Raw genomic sequence first — 6,846 nt, forward strand, 5'->3', positions numbered from 1 at the left:
GGTGCAGCTCAAGTTTAAGCTTTTATTTCCTTGGATGGTTTAATGACTCTTTGGCTATTCTAATTCCCATGAAGCATTCTCTCAGTGAACTCTGTACCACACTGTGTAGTACTTTATTATTGAATCACCTAATCTTTTATTATCACCTGAACATTTCGTAGACGCACCTACACATACACAGTCTTATCCCATAAACGTGATATTCTACACTTAATTATTATTTCAATAAATATCAATTACTCTCCTGCCATGGGTCAAATACTGCACTAAGAACTGTGGATGAAATAAAATGTAAAATTTATGATCCCTGCTTTCAAAGAGATCAGAAACTTATCAGTAAATATTAGGCACATGGAAAATAACTAACAAGAGGAAGAGGGTGCTGTGTCGTGATAACTACAAGGAGAAGCATATAGACATAGGTCTTAGAAACTCAAAGCCAAATAACAGTAAATATGTCCCTAAAACTAATAAAATGAAAATGCAGAGAATTCCAGACTTCAGCCAACTAGACAAATATTCTCAGCAAAAATAGTTTTGACAAATTCTTATAAAATGAAAAAAACATTGACACTTAGAGTTCGTATGGATGAGATTTTTAAACTGTTTTACAGTTCCAAGCTTTGAACTTTTGGAAATACATCCATATGTGTTGGCCCCTCTAATCATCACATTGTACTCCTTAAGCTGAAGTTTTATAAAGACTGGCAGTGACTAGAAATTCTCCAGTGCTGGAAATACCCTGAGATGAAAAAAGCCCTGGCTTGAAATTGGACAAAATCGAATTTAGATGTATTAACCACATTGTCCATATAAAAACAATAACAGCAAGAAGCATCTGTTAAGCATTGATTATGGGCTAAGCACTTGTGCCATGTAGGGCAGTGTAGGTCAGTTTTGTGGCCTGAAGTAAATGCCACATTCAGAAAGTGGTAATTGAGGTTGAGTGAAAGGCAGAGTTAAGGGGAACTGATAGGGTTTGGTGAAGGTTCCCATTGCTGTAATAGTGGATCACAAGTAGCAGCTAGGTGTGAAGAAGCAGGGGGAGTCAGCCACTGGAACGCCAAGAGAACTGCTGGTTGCAGGTGAGAGCCACCCGTTAGAAACTCAAGTCCTTGGGAAAAAAAAGCAGACCGTACAAAATCCTGACCCAAGAGACAGGAGGCTGAAAGAATGTATATCCTGATCTCCTGTTGGTGTCTCACTTTGCCTAAACCCAACCAGAAGCCAGAACTCAAAGGGACCCAATTGATATAATGCATTGAGGTCATCCTCCCAGGGCACAGACATGGTGGCGTGATTAATAGGTGTTCTAAAGGAACTTGCTATCTCCGTGCCTATTAGGAAAGTTTAATGCTAATGACAGGGGAGGTGAAGAGATTCTTTGGGTTAGAAAGCTCGATGACCTTTCTTTCGAGATTTATTTGGATATGGCTAATCGTGAGGGAGTGAAAAGCCACTTTCAATTTAAACCTCAATAACTTGAGATAAATATTACTCAAGTGTAGCCCATTCTGTTGCAGATGCTACAGCATTTTGGGAAACAACTTGGAAACCTTAGTAAACATGTCCTCAAACAATAAAGCTCCAGACAAAGCCCAGAGAGCAAGAAAGAAGATAATAGATGTTGCTTTAAAATAATTTATCTTTTTCTTTGGTATGAAAATAAGGTAATGAAGGGAAGAGTATTTTATAATAGTGATTGACTACAACTGTGTGAAAGGGCATCCCTCATGGGAAGGGAGGCTGAAGAAGCAAGCATTTTAGCTGAACACGTTGCCTGGACAACATCATGGTTATGTTAGTAAAGAAGAGTGAAAAATAGATCCCAGGTGGGCAACTAGCAGATAATGCCCATCTTTCCATTGTACATATGAAGAATAAGTCTCAGCCATTTTAAGCTACTTTCCCAAGTCATAGATAATAAGTGGAAAAGAGAATATTTTAACACAGGGCTGACTGGTTGAAAACATTTGCTTTTTCCTTCAAATCAGACTAGGAGAGCAAAAATCCACCCCTTTATTCACCTAATGAATCACTTCTTGAAAGCTGAAGAATAGGTTCCTTAACTAAAATCACATAACTAGTGGAAAAGCCATATTAGCACATGATCGTCCAGATTTTTACCTGTGATTTTTTTTTTTTTACTTAAAAATCACTGCTGCAAATTTGTATTTTTCAGAAACCACATTGGTGAATGCCTACAATTAATTCCTTTAATATATTAGTACCTACCACATGTTCTACTGTAGAATCCTATGATTCTCCTGAGGTTATGTATACCTTATTTGATTTATCAGCCTAATGTTGTATCTGATTTACAGCTCATACACATGAGGTCATCTGTAAGCTTATTCTACTTCCTGTCTTTCTCCTCCTTTCTGTCTCATTTTTTGTTATTTGTATTATATATAATTTCAGAACATATAATATTTAAATCATACTCTGACATGCTGTTTCAAGCCATTATTGTGTCTTAAATATATAGTTACTTATGTTTATCAGCAGTCTTTTTGCCAAAAGTTTTCCTAATCATCACTAGTTGACTAAAGCTCATTCTCTAGGAAAGGCACATGAAAATGATATCACCCTGGTTACTGAATGTTTCATTTATTTATTTATTTTTAAAATTTATTTATTAACATCTTTATTGGAGTATAATTGCTTTACAATGGTGTGTCAGCCTCTGCTTTATAACAAAGTGAATCAGTCACACATATACATATGTCCCCATATCTCTTCCCTCTTGCATCTCCCTCCCTCCCACCCTCCCTATCCCACCCCTCTATTACTGAATGTTTTAAACTCTTAAAGGACAGCTTGCTTGGATACAAAATCATTGTTTCAAACTTTTTTAAAGAAATATCTTGAGTCTTACTTCAATGTCTTCTGTTATTTAATGGTGCTATTGAAAAAGATCTAATACCAACCCAGTTTCCTTTACCTTTGCATTTTACCTGGATGGCCATAGAATTATTTCTTCATCTTAAAAGTTCAGTGATTTTGGGACTTCCCTGGTGGTCCATTGGGTAAGACTCCATGCTCCCAATGCAGGGGGCCTGGGTTCGATCCCTGGTCAGGGAACTAGATCCCACATGCATGCCGCAAGAGTCCGCATGCTGCAACTAAGAAGCCCACATGCCACAACTAAAAGATCCCGCTTGCCGCAACTAAGAAGTCCACATGCTGCAACTAAAGATCCCGCATGCCGCAAGGAAGATCCCGCATGGCACAACTAAGACCCGGCGCAGCCAAAATAAAATAAATAAAAATAAATAAATAAAATATATATTTAAAAAAAATACCTTCAAAAGTTCAATGATTTTACCAGGATATGTCTTGAGATTTATTATCCTGGATCATTTTCATCAGGTACATGAAGTTGGTATTCAAATGTATATTCAAATCTTTCTTTATTTCAGGAGCATTTTCTTAAATAATAGTTTTGAATATTTGTTTTGTTGAATTGTTTTGAACTTCTTTGAGGAGTCAAATTATGTGCATATTGAAACTTTTTTCTGACTAATTTCTATAGTTTTGTGAGGGTTTTTTTGCATTGGATTCGAATAAAGTTTCAGGAATCAAGAATAGCTCAACTTTGGAAAGTATGTAAAAGAAATAAATCTACAAAAACCACATCAGTGGCTTAAAAGAAGAAAATAGTAACATCTCTACAGAAGCAGAAAATTTTTTACTAAGCTCACCACATTTTGTGATAAAAACATAGTACACTAAGAAGATAAGGGAATTTCCTTAACCTAAAGAAAATTTCTGTAAAATTTCTAAAAGAAATGTCATTCAGGAGCATTCCTTTTATTAGTAAGTTTAGAAATATTTTCATGTTTTATTATGAGAAAGAGTAAAAATAAGATAGACAAAAAATAATGGACATCTATATTGTTTCATCCATATACCTACCCACTTTCTTAGCAAATATCCAAGCCATCTTCCAGCATACCCTTTCAATTATTTTGAAGCAGGTCCCAGTCATCATATTATTTCATCTGTAGATATTTCTGAATGTATCTCTAAATGAAAAAGACTCTTTAAAAACAGGAATATCACTGTCACCTCTATGCAGTAAGTATAGCTTAATATCATCCACTATCTAGTTAGTATTTAAATTTCCCCAGTTTGTATGTTTTGTTATAGTTAGTTTGAATTATGTTCCATATAAAGCCTATACATTGCAATAGGTTATGTCCCTTGACTCTTTATTGATAAAATGCCTCTCTTTCCTTTATTTTCTTGCCGTTTATTTTTTGAAAAAAAACCAAAAAAAACAAAAAACAACAACAAAATAACGGAATGGTTTCTTCTATACTGTTTCACACAATATGGATTTTACTAATTGAATCCCTATAGTTTAGTTTAACATGCTCCCCTGTCTCTTGTATTTTATGTAAATTGTTGATTAGATATAGAATTTTCATTAGGTTCTGATTTGCATTTTTAACAAAACTGTCTTGTAAGTGGTACAGTGTACTTTCATTAGAAGGCACAGAATATCTGATGCTATCTTTGTTAGAGTAACAGCCATTGATAGGCATTGCCTTGCTCCATTATTTCGGTAATGGTTGCAAATTGATGATATTCTAATTCTATTATTCTTTTTTCATTTATTTATTAGCTAGGATGTTTCTATAAAGAAGTACCTGAAGTTACAGTTAATTCTAGAATGGCAAGATAAATACTTAATTCTTTCCTTTTATTTATTTTCTAAGTAATGAATTCATTCCCTTGCATCCCTCAAAGTTGACCAGTGAGTGTGATGGGGTGTGTGTGTGTGTGTGTGTGTGTGTGTGTGCGTGCGCGCGCGTGTGTGTGTGTGTGTGTGTGTGTGAGAGAGAGAGAGAGAGAGAGAGAGAGAAAGAGAGGGAGAGGGAGGGAGAGGTACAAATGGATTTAAAGATATTTTAAAACGTATTTGTTTTTCATTCTTTGCACTTACTATCCATGCCCTAAATGTCCCATTTTTGGCAGGGTATAATTCTTCTCTAGTTGGTGTGACATGATTCAAATATTATTTAATAATCTCCTAGTATGAACAGATGTTCTAGGCTCACATTCCACATTTTCATCCTCAGGTATATAATCAGCCATTTCTACAGAGAGACTTGCTTTTAATTTTTTAACTTTCATTTAAATGAGATGGATTTTCCTGGACTTCTAGTAGGGAGCTGGTGTGAGGAATACAGGCATGTGCCGTGATATCATTCTCAGCTTCACAGCTCACACCTCCCTCCTCTGTCACTACAGTGAGTGTCTTACAATATGGTCAACTCTGTAGCCAGCCCTGCTCTGACTCTCTGAGCCCAGCCTGATTCGGGCAAACTTCTCCTGCCAGCTCTGGATTTCCTAGTTCCCTCCACGGCCCTTTCTTCCACCATCACGCACCCTTAGACGCTGTTTCTCGCTGGCATGTCCTGCTGTCTGCCACCTCTGGGTTCCCAAACTCTTTCTGGACTTTGTCTCTCTCTTCCTTCCCCAGGGCTCTTGAGGTTCTCAGTCTCAGTTATACTCCCCGTATTTCCCGCTCAGCTAGGATGCCCTCATTTGGGAAGCAACGATTGGTTGGAGACGGCTGAGATCCCAGAGCTCTTTGAAGCCCTCTGCCCCCCTTCCGCCCCCTCAGTCCTCTCACAGCCACCAGCTTCCTGTGCAGCTTCACCTTCGGTGTAATCTATATGCAACTGAGTCTGTGAGTTTTCTCTATCTCCTAGTTTCACTGAAAATATAATTTAAAGCTTTTTGGTTTCCATTTCTCCTTTTTTCTACACATGATTTCCAGGAGGAACAAGATACTCCCAAATCAGTTACTTGGTTATAAAACTCTTGATTGTAAACTCTTTGGTTATGAAGTTTGATTTCCAAACTTTTCTAAATAGTTAGAAAAATATCATTTGCTAAGGATTGCTAAGGACCAGGCTCAGTGCCATTTACGATAGATGTGATGGCTCAGTTTGTTACCAAACACAAGTTCGTGTGCCCAACACACAGTGAGGCCAAACAAACATCAGAATTTGGAGCAGAGAAGGGTTTATTGCAGGTCCAAGCAAGGAGAACGGGTGGCTCATGCTCAAAAAGTTTCCACACTTCGAATATGTCATCTTGCTGCTTTTTCATCTCTTATTTCTTTTTTCTCTAGCTTTGTCGAGGTTTTAATTGATAAATAAAAATTGTATATACGTAAGGTATATAATATGATGTTTAGATATATGTATATATTGTGAAATGATTACAAAAATGACATTAATTAACATATCCATAACCTCACATAGTTATAGTTTTTTTGTGGTGAGAATACTCTCTTAACAAATTTCAAGTATACAACATAGTATTAACTATAGTTACCATGCTGTATATTAGAGTTCCAGAACTTTTAATCCTGCATAAATGAAACTTTGTACCCTTTGACCAAAATCTCCCCATTTCCCCCACCCCCATCATCCTCTGACTATCACCATTTCATTCTCTGCTTTTATGAGTTTGACTTTTTTATATTCCACATATAGGTGAGATCATGGAGTATTTGTCTTTCTAGGTCTGGCTTATTTCACTTAGCATAACATATTCTAGTTTCATGTATGTTGTTGTAAATGGTGGATATCCTTCTTTTTTGTGATATGTATCACATTTTCATTATCCATAGTCTGTCAATGTACACTTAGATTGTTGTCTTGGCTATTGTGAATGACGCTGCAGTGTATATAGGAATGCTTATATGTCTTCAAGATACTGATTTCATTTCCTTTTGAATAGGTACCCAGAAGTGGGATTTCTGGATCACAGTTAGTTCTATTTTTAGTTTTTTGAGGAACGTCCATACTCTTTTCCATAATGGCT

The sequence above is a fragment of the Balaenoptera acutorostrata genome, chromosome X, assembly GCF_949987535.1.
Source record: "Balaenoptera acutorostrata chromosome X, mBalAcu1.1, whole genome shotgun sequence".
In the NCBI taxonomy this organism is placed as follows: Eukaryota; Metazoa; Chordata; class Mammalia; order Artiodactyla; family Balaenopteridae; genus Balaenoptera; species Balaenoptera acutorostrata.